We start from the raw sequence: 25,149 nt of genomic DNA on the forward strand, positions 1-25,149 counted from the left end.
CCAGGGGCGCTTAACCCTGGAGCCCCGTCCTAAGCCCTTTTTGTATTTTATTTAGAGATGGGGTTCTGCTGAGTTGCTCAGGGCCTTGCTAAGTTGCTGAGGCTGGTCTCCAATGAGCCATTCTCTCACTTTAGCCTCCCAAGCAGCTGGGATGACAGGCATGCACCCCCACACCCAGCTCTCAGTTTCTTAATTAATAAAATACAAGTTAACAGGCTGGGATTATGGCTCAGTTGTAGAGCACTCACTTAGGATGGGTAGGACCTGGTTCAATCCTCAGAACCACATAAAAATAAAGGCATTGTGCTGTATCCATCTACACCTAAATGAGTTATATTAGTTCAGTCACGTATATCAGTTCAATATTTATTGCTAAAGGTAGGGGTGCTAAACTTTATAATGGCTTGATTTTTGAGCATTTTTAAAGTTCTTCTCCTAATTTATGGCTGGGACAAAATTAAACTTGTTTGAAGTCAAAAAATTAAAAAAATATATATATATAATCAATGCATCCCTGTTCAAAAGTAAACACTGAAAAGTCTGGGTTGCATCTTTGTGGGTATTGATTAATCAGCTGGAAGGCCTGATAATATTAAAATATTTAAAAAATACTAGTTAAATTTTCAAGATGGCAGGCTATGGAAAGATCAGTGAGATCTATAGAGCTCCATAGAAAATGGTAGGTACATGTGTCTTTCTTTCATGAGTTATTTAAATAATATCATATATTTTTAGTTGTGATTGGACACAATACTTTTGTTTTATTTATTTACTATTATGTGGCAGTGGGGATGAAACCCAGGTCCTCACACGTGCTCGGCAAGTACTCCACCACTAAGCCCCAGCCCCAGCCGTGCCCCTTCCTTGAGCTTATAATTGGAAAAACCTAGACAGACATGGAGCCTTTCTTAAACAAGTATTGATCCTATTTGAATGGAAGGGTAATGATCACCCCTTCAGTATTAGGGGCAGGGAGGCTAGGATGTGGTTCAGTGGGATGTGGTCACTGTTTTGACACTGGAAACTGAGAATCGGATGTTGGGGGCTTTGAAAGAACAGGGAAGAGACATTCTGGGTAGAAGGTGGACATGAAAACCAGGCACAGTGGCTCACACCTGTAAACCGAGCAACTCAGGAGGCTGAAGCAGGAGGATCTCAAGGTGGAGTCCAGCCTCAGAAGCTCAGTGAGACCCTGTCTTTAAATTAAAAATGCTGGAATTTGGGCTCAGTGGTGGAGCAGCTGCCTGGCACATACAAGGCTCTGGGTTCCATTCCTCGAACCAGCAAAATAAAACTGCTGGGCAGAGCTGTCTGTGGCCTCCCCATGGCCTCATGGTGTTGGCATCACATCCCTCTGTGTTCTGTTCCAGACATTTTCCCTTTTCTATTAGAACACATGCTTTGGGCTTGCCAACTCTTGTGCCTAAGCATTTGGGAAGCGAGGCAAGCAAAGTGACATGCTAAGCCCAAAAATGTGGTGCCATGTCACTAAAAGATGGCCATTGGGTTCAGACCTGGTTTCTCAAAAGAAGCCAAATAGTTCGATTTCTACCTGAACGTCCCTAGGGTTTAAAAAATGGCAAAGTCTGGGCACAGTGGCACATGTCTTTAATCCCATTGGCTGGCTCAGGAGGCTGAAGCAGGAGAATAGCGAGTTTGAGGCCAGCCTCAGCAAAAGTTAGGCCCTCAGTTACTCAGAGACACCATGTCTGTAAATAAAATACCCAATAGGGCTGGGGATGGAGCTCATGAGTCGAAGGCCCCTTGGTTCAATCTCCCCACAAAAAATCCAAGTTTAAAGGCACATCTAAGACTACGTGGTCACAACCAAACCATCCTGTGGGCAGCTCATTGGCTCCTTGTAATCTAAAAAGTATTTTAGTTCACCATATGAGGCCATCCAGCATTAGCACTATTGTGTGCTCAAGACCACACTGGAAAACAGGGAGAATATCAGAACTAGAAATAGCCTCTGCCCCACAGACTAGTGGATTTTGCCCTACAGTGTCCACTGATTTTCCCCCAGGTTGGCTGCTCAGAGGTGTCACCAAAAGGGCATTGAAAAGAAATATAACAGGAGCCTTTCCTGGGCCATCTTTCAAGCAGCAGCTCCAATTGGCCTTCTCCCAGCAGCTTGGGAGGCTGAGACAGGAGGATGAAAATTTGAAGGCCAACCTCAGAAACTTAGTGAGGCCCTCAGAAATTTAGGAGGCTCTGCATATCCTGCACACCTGGGCTCTGACCTCATTCTCATTTCAGAGATGAGGGAGGATGAAATGTCACTCAGAGGCCATGGCATTTCCCAGTTCTGGGCCCATGCGAGAACATTTGATTTCCATAACTTGGTATTTGACAAGATGTCTGTTCCACCTGGTTCTCTTAACATCTGCCAACAGAAGTTAGGTTACTGAGCATTAATTTATAGTTGACCACACGGCACAGTTGGCGGGGGCTTCCAGACCAACTCACTGCTTTCAGATTTGGCCTCATGTATTATCCACTATTTGCTGGCCTTTTAACATAAAATGAAAGTAATGTAATAAATCCTTCCTGGTTTGTTTATGGTGGTTTTATGAACCCAGGGATTGAACCCCAGTGGTGCCCCATTCCCATCACTTTTATATTTTATTTAGAGACAGGGTCTCACTGAGTTTCTCAGGGTTTTGCTAAGTGGCTGAGAATGGCCTCCACCTTGCCATCCTCCTGCCTCAGCCTCCTGAGTCTTAGTGATCACAAGTGTGTGACACCATGTTCAGCTTCTTGAATAAATATTTTATAGATGCCTTTGAATTATGTTTTCAAGACAATAAAATGAACCTTTCTTTTCTTGCCTCTGTAGACAGTCCTGGCCCTGGTGATTTCTCAGGATCTTGAAAGTAAGGTGCCTTTCTATTCCATGGTGGTGAGCAAAGTTTACTCCATGGAGATAAAAATGATTGAGGTGCTCATGGAGAACTTTTGCAGGGCTATCAGTGAGTTTTATGTTGGAGTGAAAGATGGCTTTTTCTTTTCCGGTGCTTTGAATCCTTTCATCTTAAATATGCTTCTTTGATGTGTTGATTGAACTGCTCATGTTCTTTGGGTGCTGTTGACAAGACAGGCAATAGCAACCATCCATCCTAGCAATTTGGGAGGCTGAGGTAGGAGGATCACAAATTGGAGGCCAGCCTCAGCAATTTAGTGAGGTCCTGAGAAACTCAATGAGACTCTGTCTCTAACTAAAATATAAAAAAGGGCTGGGGAGAGAGCTCAGGAGTTGAGGGCCTGTGAGTTCCATCCCTGGTACCAAAATAAATAATAAATAAATTAAAAAACTAAGAAATCTACTTGGGGAGTTTTTGATTTAATGGTGAAGGAAAGAAAATGCAGTGGGAGTGTGCAGCATTTGGAATTGGGGAAATATCATGGGGCCCTGTTTCACCTCTCACAGCCATCTGATTTCCTGGTGGCTGAGACTGTGTCTTTCTGCTGTGCCTCTATGAGGAACTGGCTCTGCCTCTTCATCTTCCCCAGCAGGTCAATGTAAGCACTCAACTATGGGTCTCTCTCTCTCTCTCTCTTTCTCTCTCTCTCTCCCTCGGGACCTGGCTGCTAAGCCACCCCCAGCCCCTCTTTGACACTAATGCTGAACTGAACAGTTCTAATTCTGAACTGTGTTCAGAAGCTAAGATTTGTGTCACATTGAACTTAGGCTTTTTATTTTTATTTTTGGTACCATGGACTGAACCCAGGGGCACTTTACCCATGAGTTCTGTCCCTAGCCCTTTTTATATTTCATGTAGAGAAAGGGTATTACTGAGTTGCTGAGGCTGGCCTCCAAATCTCGATCCTCCTGCCTCAGCATTCTGAGGTACTGGGATTATACATGTGAACAACCCCACCTGGGTTTTATGTTTAAAATTTTTTCTCCCTATTGTTTTTTCTTCATTTCTCCTTTTTGTTTCTCTTTTTATTTCCTATTTTTTAGGGTCTCACTATGTTTCCCAGGCAGTCTTGAAACTCCTGGGTTCAAACCATCCTCTTGCCTCAGTATGCTGAGTAACTGTGGTTACAGATGTGTGTTTTGGTTCCTGGCTTACTTTTCCTTAATTTAACATGTGCCAGTGATTTTATTTAATTCATTAATTTAACATATAAACCATATCTAACAGCTCAGGAGGCTGAAGCAGGAGGATATCACATTGAAGGCCAGCCTTAGCAACCTAGCTATACCCTGAGCAACTCAGTGAGACCTTGTCTTAGATAAAATATAAAAGGGGCTGGGGATGGGGATCAGGGATTGAGGGCCCATTAATTTTTTTCCTGGTACCAAAAAGAACCCCCCAAAAATGTGACTAGTAAGATATCACAATCTTTCAAATACTTGAATATTAATATTTTTAAGAACTTAAATTTTAAAAACAAAATTTTTCTAGGCTGGGGCAGGGGCTCAGAGGTAGAGACCCACCTTGCATGTGTGTGGCTCTGGATTCCATCCTCAGCGCAACATAAAAATAAAAAAAAATTAAAAAAAAGGAATTGTGTCAATCTACAACTTAATTTTTTAAAAAAACCCCCATATCTGTGAGACAAAAACCTGATAAAACAGGTCTTCACACAGTTGCTTGTGTTTCAATGGCTCAGCAGGAACTTAAATGCTTTAAAATTTGAAAAAGTTCAGGTCACCAGGCACATTTGATGGGAGTCACCCCTGGGGTGGGAAGGTGGGGGACACAGCAGGGGCTTTTGATGGTAGCAGGTGAGGAGAAATTTCTAGATCCTGCCACAGAATGAAAGGGAAAGCCATGGCCTCCCCTCAGACAGCAGCCTTCTGTCCATGTACCTTTGACTTCCTGCAAATCTGCAGAGCGAGGGAGACAGGGTCAATTGTCCCCTCTGTGCCACTCCCTTGATGTGATAAATGTCCCTGTCACAGACTTAGAAACCCAAGCCAGCAGATAAAACCCGTGTCCTTTATGTTGTCATGACCAGAGACAGTGCCTGCAGCCCCTCTCCTGGCCACCAGCTTGGCCCATGTCCACTGGGCCTTCTCCTGTCTACTTGTCACCACTGAGAAACTTCTAGACAAATATGAGTGGCTGAGAGATGGGGATGCCTTTCTTTCCCTTCTGGAGAAATTTCATATCACTGTCCCCTGACAGTGAGAATGGGCAGGCACTTCATTTGGAGCAATTTCCTCTTTGCAGAAAAGAAAAGGTTCTATTTAAAAAAAAAAAAAAATCAAAGTAGGCTTAAAAGCCCAAAATTTTCCAAGCTTGACAGAGATTACTGATACCTTTGTGTTTTCTGGGAAATTTCTTTTCTTTTTTTTTTTTTTTCTTTGGATCAGGGATTGAGCCTAGGGGCCCTGAAACCCATCCCCAGCCCTATTTTGCATTTTATTTAGAGACAGAGTCTCTTTGAGATGCTCAGGGCCTCAGTGTTCTGGAGGCTGGACTCTAACCCATGATCATTCAGCCTGTGCCTCCAGAGCTGCTGCGACTCGAGGTGTGTGCAGCTGCTCTGGGCTTTTCTTGCGAAGTTCATCTTGGGGTTCAGGAGCTGGGAATTTGGTTAATCAAAAACAGAATGTGGCTTCTCTTTTGGGTGTTTTCCAAGAGGCCCATTTATAGTCTCTCAGGTGTAGGAGAACTGGCCCTTAGCTGCCAGTCTTGAGTGTCCTTGTCCTGGTTGTGTTTCCAGAGAAGGCAAGGGAAAGTGTGATAAGTGGGAAGTGGCCTGAGTGTCTGATCCTGTGGCCATGTGTCTCTGCCTTTGGGACATTTCTATATCAGCTCACACCGAGCTTGATGGCCACCTGCCAGAAGAAGTCTTCTGTGGCCTTCCCATTTGTCAGGAGAGCAGCGAGCGCCTCTTCTTCTTCTTCTTTTTTTTTTTTTTTTTTTTTTTTAGAGGAGGGGCACCAGTGATTGAACCCGGGGCACCTAACCACAGAGCCACCTTCCAGCCCTCTTTTGAGTTTATTTAAAGACAGGGTCTCAAATAAGTTGATTAGGGACTGAGTTGATCAGGGACTCACTGGCTTTCTGAAGCTGGCCTCCAGCTCACTATCCTTCTGCCTCAGCCTTCCAAGCTGGGATGACAGGCGTGTGTTACCACTCCTGTAGTGCTGCTCTGCACCCATGACAGTGTCTCCATGTTGTACTGTAAGGTGACTTGTCAGTTCTTGTGCTGTGGCAGTTTGAGGTAAGAAGATTGTTGGTGGGGAGGAGATGGATGTGGAGAGAAGGATGTTCCCGCTTCTCACCATGTTTCCATTGGCCATCCCTCCCAGGACTGTGGATAATGGAGGCCAAGGAGGTATATGAAGGGGTAGTGACTGAGCTCATGCCATGTGAGACTGAGATCCCCATGGGCGGCTACAGCAAGATCATCAGCCATGGATCATAGGGGTCAAGACAGCCAAGAACTCCAAGCAGCTCAAGGGGAGTTCATCCTGAACCCTGCCCTAGGCACTGTGGCACCAGGCAGGTTGATGTGACCTCTGTGTCCCTTTTTCCTTGGCCTCTAAACTGTTGATGCCATATGGTACACTCAGAAAAACACTGTGTTGTATAAAGGGACACCTTGTAGAGGGCTTAGACATAGGTCCCTTTATCAGGTAGTTCTTTCTTTTCTCATTACTCCTGGGAGTTGTGAGGTTAAGTCAAGAAATTTCTTCTGTCATCTCATTCCCCACATGATGACCATTGGCCAGCCAGGCACAGTGGAGTATTCCTGTCATCCCAGCCACTCAGGTTGCTGAGGCAGTAAGATCACAAGGTTGAGGCCAGCCTCATCAACTTAGTAGAGGCCCTGAGCAGCTCAGGGAGATCCTGTCTCTAAATAAAATAAAAAATGGTGATTGGGACGTGACTCAGGTGTAAGTCACCCCTCAGTTTAATTCCCAATACTGCCTTCTCACCTCCCCAAAAAGTCAGTTGACATATAGTTTTCTTTTTTCTTTCTTTTTCATAATGTTTTTACTCATGCACTGTTGTTATGATTGACTCACACTAGCTCTGTACCTGTCCCCTGCTGCATAGCCAGGTACTCTGCTGCGGGCTTGGGATAGTATTTTACTGTAGGTCCTCACAGCTGTGTGCCCATGTGTGTAGGTGCTATAAATCTTATTTCACCTGTTTTCCAGATTAAGGCCTCAGGCTCAGAAAGAGGATCTCCAGTCATCCTGCATCCAATGCTGGCTGAAGGGCAGGGTGACTGTGAGTCCTCTAGTCCTCTGAGCTTTTTGAGACTCAGTTTCTCTTCTCTAGACCACTCTCCATCCACCATAGAATCTTTCCATCTATTCCCCTTTTTATAATTTGATGGTTCTTTGATTCTCTGAGGTGGTTTCTCAATCACTGCTTTATGGAGATCATAAAAATATCACTTCTCCCAAGGTCTATTTTTCTGTTTCCTAATGGGGCCTTCATCTCAGGAGCTTGGCTCTGCAAACCTCTCTCTCTGTCTCTCTTCAATTCCTCACCACATCCTGTCCACCCTGGTTTAAGGAGATTCTGAGAAGGTGACACCTTCTCAGGAATGTCACCTTGAGCCAGTTCATCTGGAAAATCAACCACATAAAATTGCCTGAGAGGAAAATAGAAAAATTGTTCTCTTCCCTGTAGGAGAGAGGACACAGAAACACAGTGAAAATTTGAACCATCCATCAGTCTGCTTTGTCCAGCTTCTTGAAGAAAAGAGCCTGACAGAGAAGAAGAAAATTGTCTTCTAAAACAAAGGTGGTACCCACCTCTGATCCCAGAAGCTCAGGGGCCTCAGGTAGGAGGATCACGAGTTCATTGCCAGCCTCAGCCAAAGTGAAGCCCTAGGCAACTCAGTGAGAACCTGACTCTAAATAAAATGCCAAAAAGGGCTGGGGATGGGGCTTGGTTGTGGAGGGCCCCCTGAGTCAAATCCCTGGTACCCCCAGGCAACCACAAACTGAAGTCTTTCTGGGAAGCTTACCCACATGGATGAGATATTGGGACAGAAGAAACTCACGTGCATTGTGTGTAGTTGTGAAGTGTCTAAGTTTGAAGGAGGCTTACAAATCTTGACCTGGGGACTTCCTAGCCCTGGTCCTGTTTGCAAAGTGCGCCAAGGATGCCAGAGAGGCTGGGCCCTGGCAAGTTCCTGGCATCTCTGGTGGGGTACAGGTGTGAACATGATCCACCAATTTTAAGTGTGTGTGTGGCCCACAGGATTTTGGTGCATGACATAGTTTACTCTTCCCATTATAATTCTACAATATTGTCATAACCTTCCAAGAGATCTCATTCCCATGAATGGCCACCTGCTGTTCCTCCCCCTCGCCTTTAGCCACCACATATGTGCTTTGGTTCTGGATTGGCCTTGTGGGGGCCCCCCTCCTGCTAAGGGAGCCCTGCACTGGGTGTTAGTCCATGTTGTGTCCTCCCACTGCCCCCCTTTGACTCTAGACTCTGTCTGGGACAGAGTTCAGGTGTTTTTCCACAGGGTGGCAATCTGTAGCAGCTGCTCTGGAAGCTCAGCCTCAGGACCTGCCTGACATCCTCCTGCAGAGGCTGCTGTACTTGCCCAGGAATTAGGGAACCACAGCACCAGGCCAACCATGGGTCCCTGCCACTGGCTGCTCCCTTGTCCTTGGGATCTGTGCAAATGACCCAGGCTCATGGGTAGCATTGTGTTTTCCCCTCAAGTCTCCTGATGTGACTAAAAATATCAGGACAAAAGTGCCTCTGCATACATGGGGGCAGCTGGTTTCAGCCTGGCCAGCTGCTGGGGAAGCTCAGGGCACCCTAAGTGTCATTGGGGCTGGGGGCTCTGCAGCCACCACCTGATACTGTAAAAGTCCCCTAAGTGGGTCCCCCTCACTGGGTCCCCTCACTGTGTTTCCCTTAATGAGTTTCCTCACTGGGTCCCCTAATTTGGTCCCACCTGGCTGGCCAAGGGCTCCAAATGAATACATGGCACCCCGTGCTGGGAAGCCCTGCTCACAGCCTCCCCCCATGGTCCCTGCCTGGCCAGCAGGTGTCTTTATAGGGTACTGCTATGTCTACCTTGAGCCCCAGAGTAAGCTCCACAGAAAGGTAGCTCTGACTTGAGAACCTGCCTTTGGGAATGGAGCCACGTGGTCTCCAGAACAGGACTCTGGTGTCTAGTCCCAGGGTCATGGTTAAGCTGCCCTGAGAGATGTGGCTACTGTCCCCTGAGCCCAGGAGCAGGGGCTGCAACCTGGTGTTCACGGAGCGTATTTCCCAGAGCCAGGCTGGGATGTGACCAAGCCTGGACTGAGCCAGGAGGCTGGGCTCTGGGCAAGATGAGTTTGGGGTGGTTGCTGTGGAGTATCTGAAACATGGGCACACGGTGGGTGACTCCTGACTTGCTGCCCACAGGATGCTCCAAAGGGGACCCTCCAGCTTCCTACCTCGCAGACCCACGACTGACCCCAAGGCTCATGAGGGACAGGGGGAGAAGGGACAGTGTTGGCTGAGGGCTTCTTCCCCTGGCTTCTCACATGGGCCCGTAGGAGCACTGTGACATCTTGCTGTGCTGAAAGCCTGTAGGGCTGTCCTGTCTTGGGGACCTCCTCAGGTCAAGCCAGCAAGTGTTCATCCCAGAAGGACCTGGTTTCATGGCCCATCCCCCACTCAATGCATTTAGAGAAAGAGTCTCGCTGAGCTGCTTACTTAGTACTTTGCTTTTGCTGAGGCTGGCCTCCACCTACGATCCTCCTGCCTCAGCCTCCCAAGCTGCTGAGATGACAGGTGTGGTCCTCTGCGGGATACAGTCTTTTTAAAAACTCTTAGGTTGTGAGTCTGGACGACAGCCTTGTCCTTCTCATTTGCTTCTGTGTGGGGCTAAGGAGGGAGCCCATGACCTCCTGTGCCAGGCCAGCTCCAGGCCATAGGCATCAGGCCATAGGCAATGGTGTCGCCTAGTCCCAGTGGGAGCCTGTGGCCCAGTCCCAGGTGAAGCTTTGAACAGCCCTCTGGAGATGCAGCTCCTATACCCTGGAAAACTCCAGCAATACTTAGTGTGTCCACAAAATCACAAAACTGCCACCACAGTCGGTTTTAGAATGCTGCCATCCCCGTTCCTGTCAGCCATCCACAGGCCCTCTGCTGCTGCACCCCGTTCATAACCTGACCTCAGGCAGCAGAAGGCTGCTTTCTGTCCCTTACCCTTCTGTGGCTGTGTGTGGGGCATGATTGACAGGCTTCACCCCTGTCCTACAGGCTCCTGAATCCTCCAAGGCTGAGGAGCGCCCACTGCTTGGGGCTTTCACCAGCTCATGGATTGGTGCACTCATCATCCCAAGCCCATCAGGGGGTTTGGCTGTGGGACTGACACTGCCACAGACGTTTGGTGACTGCAGTTCCTTTTTTTGGATCTGTGTGGAGGGGTGGAGCTACTGTGTCACATTGCTCCTCTGACTTTCCAAGGAACTGCCAGTAGGACGGATTTATTTCCACACTTCTACCAGCAATGTCTGAGGGTCTTGGTTTTTTCTACTTACCACTTGACATCTGTTACTGTCCACTGTATATGTTCTGGTGGGTGTGCGGTGCCCTCTAACTTGATTTGCATTTGCCAAGGTCCAGAGAGTCTTTTTGTATGTGTGTTTTACTGGCTATTTGTATATCTTTGTAAAAATATATCTTTGTACCCTTGGCCCTTTTTAATTATGTTATCTTTTTATTATTGAATTGTAGAAGCTCTTTATATACTGTGGATACTAGACATTTTCCTCATGTTTGATTCATGAGTATTTTTCATTCTTTGAGTAGTGTTTTCAGTGTTGAACAGTGTGTTTGACATAAATGAGTTTTGAATTTTGATCTAAAGCTCCAGGTGATTGTGCTGGAGGTGTATGTGGCTCAGTGGTAGAGTGCTTGCCCAGCAAGTTCCACATCCAGCATCACATACACAGTTTATATACTTTTTCTTTTGTGTTTTTGGCCTCATATTTAAGATATCATTGTCCAGCCAGAAACAATGGTGGGCACATGTGATTCCAGAGGCTGAGGAGGTTGAGGAGGCTGAATCAGGAGGACCATGAGTTCGAGGCCAACCTCAAAAATGCCCTAAGCAAGCACAGAGATCCTGTCTTTAAACAAAAATTTAAAAGGGCTGGATCTGTGCCTCTGTGGTGGAGACTCCCAGCACCAAATAAAATCAACAAAACAGGGATTCTCTAAGGTCACCTGAGGGTCAGTTTATTACCTGTCCCTAGCTCTCTATGGCTGTCAGTGCCCCCTTCCCAGTTCCCAGTGTCCAGTGTCTTGTCTAAAATAAGCGTAGGTGACAGGACTCCTCTTGGCCTTTACAGGGGCACCAAGGATGTTCCCACTCTCCACTGGATCCCCCTGGACCTGCTGGATAATGGGATGACCCTCTACATCATGTTCTGCTCCCCCGCAGGAGATAAAGCAGGTGCGCCCCTGCTGCTGTCTCCTCCTGCCTTCGCTTTGGACCCCTCACCACCCTGGGCAGCTTCTCTTACCCAGAGGCTCTGTCCCCTCATCTGCAGGGTGGGTTGATTACAGGGACATTGTCCAGTGTCCCAGAGCCTCCATTCTCCTGTATCTGGCCTGTTCTCACTTTTAATCCCCTTTGGTTAAGTTTGAGGGCGAGAATAAACAACAGGGACCTGACAACAACTAGGGACTGAACCAGGGCCTTTGACTTGGAGCCTGTCCCCAGCCCTATTCTGCTTTGATTCAGAGACAGGGACTCACTGAGCTACTCAGTTCCTCACTTTTGCTGAGACTGGATTTGAACTTGTGATCCTCCTGTCCTGACCTCCCAAGTGTTGGGATGAAAGGCCTCTTCTCTGAGCCCAGCTGAAAGGATTTGCTGGAAACCTTGCAGCAGTGGTGGCCTGCATAGGGTGTCACTTCCTGGGTTGCATGCTGGCTTGATCACCTGGACCCCACCCTGCTGGTCTCACAGACTCTCTTCTGTGTGCAGGCATCAGCATGCCTGGCTTTCCTGGATCCCTGGCTCTGTTCCTCTTGACAGCAGGTGGGTGGGCTTCGATTCAGCTGTCCCAGCACCTCTTGTGAAAGATGCAGGAGGACTTGATGTCCCTGATTCCTGTGCCTTCACCTCTGGAGTGTTTTTATGGCTTTAATTAAAACAGGCATCTTTGAGACTTGGTTCAGGAAGCTGCCAGAGTGAACAATTCCCATTGTCGAAGAGGTACCAGGCCCAGGTAATTTTGATCACTGTGCCTGGGGCCCGTTCACTGTGGATCAGGTTTTTTCTCCTCTAAAGGGTCATAAAGATCCGAGCCCCGATGGAGGGGCAGCCACATCAGTGAGAAGGCGCTCAACCACCTGGGGGAGATCAGCACCATGACCACTCTGAGGTGAGGTGGGGGCCTCCTTGGCCTAGGTGGAGGCTGCCCAGGGTTCAGGGTGGATCTGGGCTGCCAGGTGTGACAAGTCTTGGGACACAGTGGCTTAGACTGCTGAGCATCTGAGGTGTCCTGTGAAACTTAAATTGATGAGAGAGGTCCTCCTTTTTCTGCAGCTGACACTCTCTCTGCAGCAGGTCACTAACTCTGCCACCACCCTTGGGACAGGAAATGGACAGAACCAGTGCCTGGGCTCTGTGGGGGCCTTGCCAGCCTAGCCCTTCCCCTGGCCCCTGGCTTCTGTCCAGATGCATGTTGACATTTGGCTCTCCAGACTAGGGAGGGTGTCTCTGACAGTCTGTGAGGCCCTGTGACTCATTTCCTTGCCCCCATGTGTCTCTGGGGTCAAGCTGAGCCTACTGCTGAAGCTGCCTTGGCTGGATAGTGGCTTCACTGACTTTTAACCTCTCTGAGCTGGAGACACACAGGGCCTTAATTTTGTTGATGTATTGTGACATGGGGCTGAGGTGCAAATCCAGGGCTGTGCAAGTTCTAGGCAGGTGCCCTTCCACTGAGCCCCATCCCCAGCCCTCTGTTGCATTTTACTTAGAGATAGGATTTTGCTAAGTTGCTCAATACCTCGTTAAGTTGCCAAGACTGGCCTCCAACTTGCCATCCTTCTACCTCAGCCTCCAAAGCCCTTGGGATGCCACTGTGCCTGGCTTGAGACATTTATAGACTATGGTAAAGATGTGAGAACCAGAACTTATGTCACACTGGTGGCCTCCCTGATGGGGCTGTGACTGTGATGTTCCCAGTCATGGAAGCTCTGTACTTTCTTGGCTCCACAGCAACCAACAAAATCCTGGAAGGGGCCCAGCTGGGGGGGACTCCCTCCAAGCCCAAATGGACTCCTGGCCTAACTGTCCACTGCTGGTCCTTGGTGCAGCTGCTGACTCCAGCCAACTTGCTGCCAAGATCACGGGAAGGACAGCATCGAGCAAGAACCCAAGGAGGAGACCAGAGAGCTGTTCATGATGCCAAATCCTAGGCCAAGATCCTGGCTGACCAACAGGACAAGTCCATGAAGGGACCCGGGCAGCTCCATGCAGACTGCATCCCCAGGAAAGCAGTGTGCACAGCCTGGGCAAGGCCTCCCTTCTCTTATGAGCTCTGTGGTGTGGTTAGTTCAGTCTGAAGAGCTGTTTTTGGTTTCAAATTATAACTTTTGGAATTGCTTTCATGGAATCCTCCATCCCCTGAGATGTTTTTAAATAAAATCTTAAATGTTATTTAGATGAAACAACCCCTCCCCCTTCATCTCCCTTCCTCCCTCCCTCTCTCTCTCTTTTAAACTTTTTATTAGGGGCAAGGGATAACTGGGATTAAACCCAAGGACATTTTTATTCAGAGAGGGTCTCACTGAGTTGCTAAGGGCCTTGGTGAGTTGCAGAGGCTAACCTCGAAACTGTGATGCTCCTGTCTAAGCCTCCCAAGCCACTGGGATATCAGGTGTGTGCCGCCATACCCAGTTGGCCATATCTTAATTATCTACTATTGTTATACATATTTCTTCCAACATGGCTTGGGGTCAAGACCAAAGGTGTGGGTTGTAGGCACTGTCCCTAGGAAGGGTGCCTCCGTGTCCCCCACTGTGCGCTGCAGAGATTTTTCTCAGGTCAGGCCCTGGGACAATCTCACTTGTCACAGGGGACAGTGGGGGTCAAGGTGAATCCTGAGCTTTACCTCCACCTCTGCCCACAATCTCCTCATCCACTCTTTCCCATGACCCCACACCCTGGCTGCTGAGGTCCTGCCAATTTGGGGGATGCCTCTGTGTTCTCATGCACCCTGTGCTCAGCCTATTTGGAAGGAACCTTCTGTAATGGCCAGCTGCCAGGGGCTTCCAACACCACTCACTCAGTGGCCCTCTAACCATGAAGTGGTCAGTAATGGAGATATGCTGAATGGACCAGGAGCCAACAGAAGGCTCTCAATAGCCCTGCTGGACCAGCCTTAGAAACCAGAGAGAGTTGTTCTGGGTTTTCACCCAGTGAGCTGTGATGCAAGTCACACTGACAACACAGGGGGCTTGGCTCAGCCACCTGCAGGCTCCAATTCAATGAGGTAAATGTGCAGCCCAGGAAGCTGAGCCCATGATGCTGCCCTCCACAGGTAGACAGGAGAGGAGGGACTATGTGGGTCTGAAGTGTCCCCTCCACCCAGCCAGGAGGTGGTGGTCAATGCCAACTGAACGTGTCCACAGCAAGTGCCTTGACAGACACAAGCGTACAGTGGACTCCCCACAGCCAGGGTCCCAGTCAGGCCATGAGCTCAGCTGAGGGACATAAGCAGAGCACCTGACAAGTCCTCCATCAAACTGTTGAGGTCACCAAGAGCAAGCGCAATTGGAGAAAAGGTCACAGCCCAGAGAAGCCTCTAGAGATGAAACAACAAGGTCCGTTGCTGGGATTATATGACAAAAAAGGGGAAATCAGGTAAAACCGAAGGCAGAGGGTGCAGGTGGTGACTGAGTGCCAACTACAAAAAAGGATGGTTGACACACAGGAATGCTCTGCCACTTTCACACTGCTCTGCAAATCTAAAACTGCTCTAAAATTCTAAGTTGCCTCTTTTTGGCACTGGGCATTGAACCCAGAGCCTCACATGGTTGTCAAAAGTTCCAAGAAGGTGTGTGCAGTGGGGCTGGCCTGTCATCCCAGCAGCTCCAGAGACTGAGGAAGGAGAATCAAATTTGGAGTCCATCCTCAACAATTTAGCCAGGCCCTAAGAAACTCAGAGAGACCTTGTCTCTAAATATAATTCGTAATAGGTCTGGGGATGGGGCTTAGGGTTGATTAATCCTGGGTTCTATTTCTGATAGCCCCCCCAAAAAATGAAAGCCAACTGGCAGTGAGAGCCCAGAGTGCCCTAGGCTGCAACCTTTCACTCGGTGCGTTAAACTGGCCTCACTTGAGTCCTGGGTATTTGGAGCTCTCTGCGCATCTTCAGATCTGACCTCTACTGGCAGGTTATGCCCCCACCCCTCCTCTGACCAAGGTCCCAACCTTTCCCAGGAACAAACCAGAGGCTGCAGTGACAGCAGGCTCAAGCTGTGAGTTGAGACAGAAGTTTCCTGGTGACCAGAGGGGTGTGTAGTCTTCTCCTTTCTTCTCCTCAGAGTGGTGGCCAGCTGGCTATAGGCTGAGGTGGCCCTGGGTAGGCATGTTCGGTGGCCTGGATCTCTTCTGACTCCCTGGCTGCTGGGTCTGATGGTCACATTCATCTCCCAGTGGCAGTTTTATCAAGTGACTGGACACAGCCCAGGTGGGAACAAGTATTTATCACATCTTATCGCGCTGACACGTCATGTAGCGGCCATGACAACACCACCATTTTTTGCGCTATTTAAGCTCCAGTCTGAAAAATGGTTGTGATGTTTAAGTAAAGGGGGGGGTGGTGCTGGTCGCCTGAAGTGGTTGAATTGGTCACTGCTGAGACGAGGCTCTGGGGTGCCTCCCAGTGCAGGATTGGGTGGCCCATCAATCCGTTTCCTGCCAGCTCCCAGGGCCACTGTGGGAGTGAGAACCCAGGAGAGGAAGGGCTTTTATTTTTTTGGCACCACGGACTGAACCCAGTGTCCCTTACCCACTAACCCCCATCCCCAACGTTTTATATATTTTACTTAGAGCCAGGGTCTCACTGAGTTACTCAGGACCTCTCTAAGTTTCTGAGGCAGGCCTCAAACTTTTAATTCTCCCCCCTCAGCCTCCCCAAATGCTGGGATGACAGGTATTTCCCACACAGCCAGGCTCCTTTTTTTTCTTGAGCATCAGTTTTCCTGTCTGTAAGATGGACCTCCATCTCCTATTGCTGGAGGTGTGTGACCATATACCATGGACTTGGGAGGTGATGTGTGATCAGCCACCCAAGCAGACTGGATTGAGAGGAGCCCCCAATCCGGGTTCCTCTAGGAAGAGGACTTGCCAGTCTGTCAACAAGGAGACCACCCTGGTCAGTTCCATCTTCCCCTCCCAGATGCTAGGCTTAGAAGAAAAATCTTCATTTGGGGGATAAGAACCCAAGGCCTTCAGAGGGCCTCAGAGTCTAGAGGAACAGGAACAGACAAGGTGAAGTCACTTTCTCCACCTAGTGTCCCCAGTGGAAGAAAGACTCTGGGCTACTGCCCCAGGGCTGCACTGAGGGGAGGGAGCAGCAGCCTTACTCGGTCCCAGGCCTTGCGGAAGCAGAGCCAGGGATGGAGGGCAGTGGCCACCCATCTCCTCACTCACCCATTGGTCAGCACTGTGCCTTGTCCCCTCCCCAGGGCGATTCACCAAACTGCCACTTCCCTACTTGGAGGAAGGCAGGAGGGTGGCCAGGTGTAGGGGGCCTCTGTCGCCCTCATCACTGCAGTAGGTGGTCATCAATAGGTGGCATGATATGATGGGTCAATGGGCGGCCATCGATTGTCTTCTCCATCACCAGCTGTCACAGTCACCATCATGCCTCCTGCTGCGCCCTCAGCCTTGTGTGATTAATGGGGACACCGGCGGCCATGGGGAGAAAAATGAGAGATGCTGTGCTGAACACAGGGAATACAGGGCAGATGTGGGCCTGGGGATGTGCAGGGGGACCCCTAGTGCTTTGCTCCTGCACCATGCTCACCCGAACACCAGAGGGACTTCAGCAGGGTTAGGAGCGGGAGCGCAGTGACAATCAGGCAGGCTTCTCAACCCCACCCCTGCCTGCAACAGACTCAGCTTCTAGGGCCACCATCATTGTCTCTTGTGGACCCCTCTGCAACTGTGCCAGCCATTGGAGAACCCCAGATCCCAGCTGGACACCTGTCATACCAGGCTGGAGTCTGAGGCCAGAGGATGGCAAATCTGAGACCAGCCTCTGAACTTAGCAAGACCCTGTCTTAAAAGTCAAAAAAGGCTGGGACGTGGACCATTGGCCAGCACCCCTGGATTCAGTTAGGTCCAAACCACAGAGGTGAATCCCACACCCACTGCACCGGCGCTCAGCAGCCTAGGGGCAGCTCTGGTGGCTGGCAGCCTGAACTCTTCACCCTAAGCGGGAACTTTTCCCACTCAGGATGCATGATGGTGGCAACAAGCTGCCAGGGTCCAGGGGCTCCGTCATACCCCACCCGACTCCAAGGCATTCCTCAAGGTGACCAGGGAGACTCCTTAGGTGACCTGTGCCCTGGGCAGTGTCAGTGCAAACCAGCGGCTCCGTGGTCGCCCTGAGCCCAGGGTGACCGGCCAGGGGCCACAGAGGTCCCGGATGTCCTGCAGCAGCAGCGCTGGCCACCGGATGGGGTACAGGTGCGCCTTCCCTAGAGGGTCCCAGCTGTGAGCAGGGAGGAGGTGGTGTGGACCTTGGCTGGGTAGTCTGGGCCTCAGGAGACCTGCTGCAGAGATGCAATGTCGCCTCATAGCAGTTTCCAGGGGCTCCAGCTGAGGCTGCAGCATCCCCTAGGATGCACTTGCACAGCACTGTCCTGGCTCTGCCCATGTCCTGCCAACGCCTCTCCCCAGAGGCTTAGTCACGCTCCGCCTGCCCCCCATGCTCCCCCACTTAGTGTAGCCACGCCCCTGTTTCTACACCGCCCACTCCCCACCCCAGGTCCTGGCCACATCCCCCCACCACTCCTTCGCAGCCCACTTCTCCCCTCCCTGGGTGTAGCCAAGCTCGCCAGGCTCCTTTGCCGCCTGCTCCCCATCAGCAGAGGAGCAGAGCATGGGGAGGCGCCAATGGTGAGCAGTCTGGGAAAGGGACACCTGTGGAAGATGTTCTCTGGCATAGGGGAGAGGGATGGCTTGGAACCGAGCTTCGTGCAGTCGGTTGTGTCTGTCATTTCAGTGCCTCAAGAGGCTGAGGTAGGAGGCTCGCCAGGTGGAGGCCAGCCTTAGCAACTTAGCGAGGCCCTGTCTCTAAAGGGCTCAACAGTTTGTGGGTAGGAACACCTGGGTTCAGTACCTGGGACCACAACCCAGGAAGACACATAAGGGGTTCTTAGTGGAGATTGCCCCACCAATCCCACCCTCGACCTCTGGTCCTTGACAACAAGCCCCCAAGGCCTGCTCTCTGGAGACCACCAAACCAGATCAAGGTGTCTGTCTGACATTAACTTTGAGACTTACCAAGTGCAAGTCTGAAGGATCTCCATTGAGCCCTAGACATGCCATAAGGTGCTCCCTTTCATCCCATCAACCTCTGCACTGTCCATGCCACTTCCAGTGTCCTGCGTTTTGGAACTACACACGCAATACCTTGTTCCCCCAGTGTTCAGAGTATTCTTTTTAATTTGTAGTGATTTGAGATTGAGCCAGGGGAAGCCGATCTCAGAGCCATATCCCATCCCTATTTTTTTGAGACAGGGTTTTGTTAGGTTGCTGAGGCTGGCCTTGAACTTACAATCCTCCTTTCTCAGCCTTTCAAGTTACTGAGATTAAAGGCATGCACTAAGTGAGAACACACAGGACAACATGAGCTTCCACCTGACTTTGTAGACATAGCCCTTTTCATTGTGGCTGCTGCCGGGTGGCAGAGGAAGAGCTGAGAAAATGGCAGAGGGCACCAGTGAGGCCGGGGGCAGCCCACAATCCAGGAGGAGGTGCAGTTGCAGTGGGTACTCCTCCTTCCCCAGGCACCTGCATCATGGGGCATCTCCCACCGTTTCTCCTCTCCACCCCAAGGTGATGGCCACACCGGCCACCTGGCTGTAGCCCAGCTGGTCTCTAGCCTCCTCTCTGCTGTGGCCTTGTCTGCTGGAACTGACCTCCCCGCTTCAAACATCACCAGCCCCCTCTGGCTCTGCTGGCCTCTCAGCCACATTCACCATGACTCTTTTGTTGGTCTTGGGGATAGAACCCAGGCATGCTCCACCCCTGAGCCCTGTCCCTAGACTTTTTTTTGTATTTTATTTAGAGACAGGGTCTCACTGAGTTGCTTAGCACCTCACTAAGTTGCTGAGGTTGGACTCCACCTTGCCTTCCTCCTGCCTTGGCCTCCAGGCATGACCCACAGAGCCTAGCGCTTTAGCTCAGGTCCATCTGGAGCCCCATTCTGTGCTCATAGCTTGGGCACCTGCTCCCAGATGCCTAGGGCAGCATCCCACCAGCTGGATCCCCTGCAGCCAGAACTGTCCCTACAGAGCCCCATACTGGGTCACCAGGCTGTGTGCTCCTCGCTCCCTGCTGAGGGCGGCAGCCATCTTTTCCCATATTCCCTGTATTTAGCACTTAGCAGTTTTATGAATATTCAATGACACAGGGATTTTGCCTACCCTGTGATCTGAGAATGAGACCCATGGACAATGGAGAGATCCCAAGTCCAACTGGTGCCCGAGGCTGGGGAGCTGCAGCTGCTGACTGGGGGCAGGTACTGCACTGGCTGATTGAGTTCCTGCACCATGGACATCTCCCTATTGCCCAGCATCACCGTCTGCTGTTCCTTCAGCTGTTTGACCACCTGCATGATGCCCAAAGCAGAGAATGGGCTTAGAGCTGGGTTCAGAGGGAAAGATCTCGAGCTGCTGGACACTTAAAGGGATCTTTCTGCAGCTCTACATCTTTAAAGAGACATTAAAAATGCCCAAAGGGTCGCGTGTGCACCCCTGTCATTCTAGCGGCTTGGGAGGCTGAAGCAGGAGGATTGCAAGTTGGAGGCCAGCCTCAGCCACTTAACAAGGCCCTGAGCATCTCAGCAAGACCCTGTCTCCAGATGAAATCTAACAAGGGCTGGGAGGTGGCTCAGGGGTTAAGTGTCCCTTGTCCAACAAGGTGCAGTATGGAGAAGACCAGACAAGGTGTGATTTTACACTCTGGCTTCAAGATCCCAGTCCTGCTACTGATGGCTGAGCTCCATCCATCTGTCCTTAATTCTCTGAATTGTCTCACCAAGGTGGGTGGACCATCTGCATATCACAAACCACCAGAGTGACAAAGCAACAAGCCAAGTCAAACTTTAAGAACATTTATTCATACTTACATCTTTGGCAGAGAAGCCCAAGACCTCGACCCAGGTCTTAGAAAAGAAGGCACAGGAGCCCAGCATGAACATGATGTACACTACTGCATGACATGGAGCCAGGTAGTAACAGGTAGTAACACAGGTAGTAACACAGGTAGTAACACAGGCCACCAACTGGGTAGGTGCAGGTGGGGCCTCCAGAAGTGTCCTGGGAAGAAGGAACAGAAGGTCTGGTACGCTGTGTCTACTGAACCTGAGCTTCAAGATGAACCCAGAGCAGATCAAAGACTGATTGCAGCCGGGCACAATGACACATGTCTGTCACCCCACAGCTCAGGAGGCTGAGGCATGAGGATGGCAAGACAGAGGCCAGCCTCGGCAACTTAGAAAGGCCCTAAAAATCTTAGTGAGACCCTGGCTATAAATAGGGCTGGAACAAGGCTCAGCGGTCAAGGGTCCCTGGGTTCAGTCCATGTTACATAAAAATTTGTGAAAGGACAGAATTTGGGAAAGGACACAGGAGAGGAGATCTGTGGGTGAGACACTTGGTCAGGATCAAGATGCACAGATGCTGAGAAGCACCACCCACTCTGAGGCAAAGAGAGGCTCCTTGGAAACATTTGCCCAACAGGCTGATGAGCAGGTACCCGCTGAAGTGGGCCGACAGCATCTGGGAGATGATGTAGAGGTGGGGATAAGGGCAGACTGTAGAACTATTGGGACTTTGGAGGTGAAAAAGAGCTCAATGGGGTAGGGGTGGTACTGGGCAAGGTAGCAGGCAGTTTTTATGGGCAGGTCCACATTGAAGCCCTGAGGACACAAAATAGGGCACTGTTCAGTGGCTCAATGCCCTCTATGGTCCAGAGACATGAGAGGGGGCACCAGCTCTGGGGACCCAACTTCTGACAGTGCTGAAGAGCACCTGCCCTTTCCCTCACTCCCACGGTGCTTGGGGCAAACACAGAAAAAAAATAAAAACAGAAAAACTGATTTCAAAATGTACTGAAGTCCACTCTATGGCCACTCATATCTAAACAGAAAAAAAAAAGAAAAAAGCAATTATCCTGAAGCCAGAGACAGTATCACAGGTCTGTCATCACCAGCAGTTCTGCTCTGGAGGCTGAGAAAGGAGGACTGCAAATTGCAGGCCAGCCTCAGTAACTCAGCAAGACTCTGTCTCTAAATAAAATATAAAAAGGGCTGGGGATGGGGCTCGGGGGTTAAGTGCCCCTGTGTTCCATCCCTTGTACCAAAAAAGAAAGAAAAAGAAATGCAGATTCCTGTGTTCATGCTGGACACACCTAGAAGTGGATGACCACAGCAAAAACAAAGATGGAGGCCATGAGGTTCATGTGGTCGGGGAGATTCTGGCCAGAGAAAGCCTCTCCAAGGGTTCAGACTGTGTGCATGGCCCAGAGATGGAGGAGTGCAGTGATGGTGCCCTCCAATTTCATGGCTTTTGGCAAAGGAGGACAGAAATGAAAAGGGAAGAGGCTGGACTCCAAGGGGCTTGACTCCACTGGGTCTTGGGCCTCCTCCTGGCCAAAGCAGAGCCAGGAGAACAGAATCAGCAAGGAGACTCAGTCAGCTGACTACGGCACCAACAGTCACGGGGTCACTGTCTGGATTTTTTTTTTTTAACCAGAAATGGAACCCAGGGGCCCTCGGCCACTGAATCCCACCCCCAGTCTTCAGAAAATTGTTTTCTTACTGCCTTCTGGAATTCTACTCAATTTTATTTAGCCATTATTGCCAGGATTCTTACCTTAAGGAGAAAATAGAAGAATTTGCAGTATTACTGAAAACCTAATGAGACTTCAGAATTGCAGTTACCATCATCAAGCTATTGCTGTTTCTGCTGCTGCTACTACAGCTTCTGTGATGGCAATCACACAAACTGCATAAACTGATGCATCAATAAAAAATGTAACTCAACAAGTAATGCTCATTCAAGAGTTCATTTACTTTTAGAAGAAATAGACATAATAATGGATTTCTATGCTTTCAGCTGCTTACAGAACTTGCCTGGACTATGTATCACTTATATGCTTTATGAACTAATCTACTGATAGAACAAATTGTAATAGTACCAGAGTATCTTTGGTGATGGTGTCATCGGTGTTACAATTTACCCAAGGGCTTCTTTCTTGGAGTTTTCAATGGCTTGGTATTGTGACATTTTGTATCATCCTCCTTCTGTTTGTGGCAGGTTGTTTATAGTAAACCACTATGGCCACTAAATATATTGGGCTGGTAGTCAAAGACGGTTAAGATACCATTACAATTGGATTGTAATTACAATTACAAATAACGATCATCATTTGAGGTCAGACTATCCAATGACAGGTAAGGAACATATGTAGTGTTGGACAACCTAAAAAAGGCATGGTACCCAAACCACATACTTGGCATTTAATAAAACAAATAGGAGGAGATGTTGGGGACATCAAATCAAGTCAGGATGTCACCTGGCAATTTGCCAGGAAAAGTGGTTTGTGAGGCAATGCCACCAAGCCATTAAGATGGTAAGGATTCCTTATTGGCTGACTGCTGTATCTAGATAATGATAATTGAGTCAAACAGTGTATAATCATTTAGGTATATATACGTCTGCTGTTCCAAAATAAAGCAGTGTCTGCTACTTTGGGTGCCTGATACCTTGAGTTCATGCTAAGTTCCTGCTGAATTCCACCACAGTAAAGAAGTTCCTGCTTCAACCTTCAAGTTGCTTGTCACCTCCCAGTTATTTTGCCCAGCCAGATTGTGGCACTACAAAGCCCTCTCTTTACTCTTATCACATAATTTTAGAAGGTACCTCATTAAATTGCTCTTAGCCAATTCACTTTCTAAAAAGCTCACATTTCACATACAATAAAGAAATTTCTTTAGCTCTACTCTTTTAACTTGTGCTTGATAGCAAATGGGCATTCTTTAAGTTTCACTGTCAGCAGAACAGCACAAATTAATAGTTTTGTGATCCATTTTTACTAAATAGCAGAAGAGAAAGTGTTATGTCAAGGGCAGTGTGAGTTTAATTTTCTCTATTATTTAAATTACTTCAGTGTATCCCCAAAGAAAACTAATATATTGATCAGATATAATTAGCTTTAATTAAAATAAAACCTCAGTCTGAGTTGTTTGCATTTACTGGCAAAAGAGATGTAAGTGAAAATAGTCTACGAAAGTTCCTAATCCTTTCCTAGCACACAAGAAATCTATAGGATAATAATAACAAGAGATAAAATTTGATGTGTATCAAAATAAATATATTTTAGTGATAAAAGTTTGAAATTTAATTGTGGCTTTAAAATACTCTTCTATATTAGAATATGTAAATACACATATATAATTTTATTGTAGTTAGCAAAAGAGAAAATATTGCATCCTGGTCACTCTCCAGAAATCTGCACATGAAACAGAGAGGTGGATGGACAGCACTCTTACTCACCCTGTGCAGGCAAGCAAGGAGCTTCCTGTCCCAGTTGCATCAGAGGAAGATACAAGACAAGCACCAGTTCACCTGCCAAGGTATGAGGGAGGATCTAGGGACCAATGCCCAGAGATACATTATTTTTAACAATTGCAACCCTCACTTCCTCAGCCAATGGAAGTAGAGCATGGGTCTACTGGGGGAGTGGCCAATCTGACCTACGACCTCTTACCCACCTACCAGCACCACTCACCAGGGTTGCTAAGAGGTGCAGTCATTAGCTGACTTCACCAGGCATGCTGGTTCACAGTGACTACAGAATCCTTTTGTCAGCACTCAGGGAACACTCAGTTCCACTGGACCTGGGAGGGACTGGAGGGGGATGGGAGGATGAAAGGATATACTTTAATATGTGTATACATAAGTATTTACTTATTATATATTTATATGTGTGTATATATGTATATATTTTACATATTTATTGTGTCTTTATATGTGTGTATATATTTTATGTGTGTATATACATATATGCTATGAACTTTATGCTTCCATGTGTACTTTGATACATAACTTTAGAGTAGAGTTTCTATTTATTATCTTTATTTTTTTAAACATTTTTTCTTCCATATTGATAACTCTGATTTGGAAGCATAGAGAGAATAATTTAATTTTCATGTATCATAAATGCTCATTCCTTTTGTCCCATAATACATATCAGTCAAAGAATAAAATTGCAATATTCTACAGTATGATTACTGGAAGCATTCTGGGGTTTTATTGTTAGTTTTTTTTTTTTTTTTTTTTTTAAGCATATACTCTCACATTTCTTTCTTTTTTTATTTTTTTGCATTTTCTTTTTCTTTTTTTGCCAGTGTTTTTTTTTAAAGTTGATTTAAAAAAAAACTAAATATCAGAAGAATGCATTACAATTCTTATGACACATATACAGCAGACTTTTTCTTATCTGTGGTTGCATATAAATTATGTTGACACCAATTCATGACCTCAAACATTTACTTTGAATAATGATGTCTATCACATTCCAAAATCTTTGCTAGACCCCTGACCCTTCTTTTCTCTAACACTTTTCTGCTCTATCTAGATTTTATCTATTCCTTCCATGTTTTCCATCCATAACCCTCTATCAGTTATCCTCCTTATATCAGAGTAAACATTCAGCATTTGTTGTTTTGGAATTTGTTAACTTCACTTAGCATTACATTTTCCAACACCATCCATTTACCTGCAAATGCCATGATTTTATTCTCTTTTATTGCTGAGTAAAATTTTATTGTACATACATGTCACAATTCTTGTATTCATTCATCCACTGAAGAGATTATTTCAGCTATTGTGAATTGGGCTGCTATAAACATTGTTGTGGCTTTGTCCCTGTAGGATGTTGTTTTTA

At 48.1% G+C, this 25,149-nt stretch overlaps 1 pseudogene; it reads right to left on the reverse strand.

Annotated features, from left to right (window-relative positions):
* LOC143639814 (protein transport protein Sec61 subunit alpha-like) overlaps positions 1-22,147 on the reverse strand; it is a 198,715-nt pseudogene extending 176,568 nt beyond the window's left edge.
* Between the last annotated feature and the right edge of the window lie 3,002 nt (positions 22,148-25,149).

Source organism: Callospermophilus lateralis, chromosome Y (genome assembly GCF_048772815.1).
Source record: "Callospermophilus lateralis isolate mCalLat2 chromosome Y, mCalLat2.hap1, whole genome shotgun sequence".
NCBI classification, from domain to species: domain Eukaryota; kingdom Metazoa; phylum Chordata; class Mammalia; order Rodentia; family Sciuridae; genus Callospermophilus; species Callospermophilus lateralis.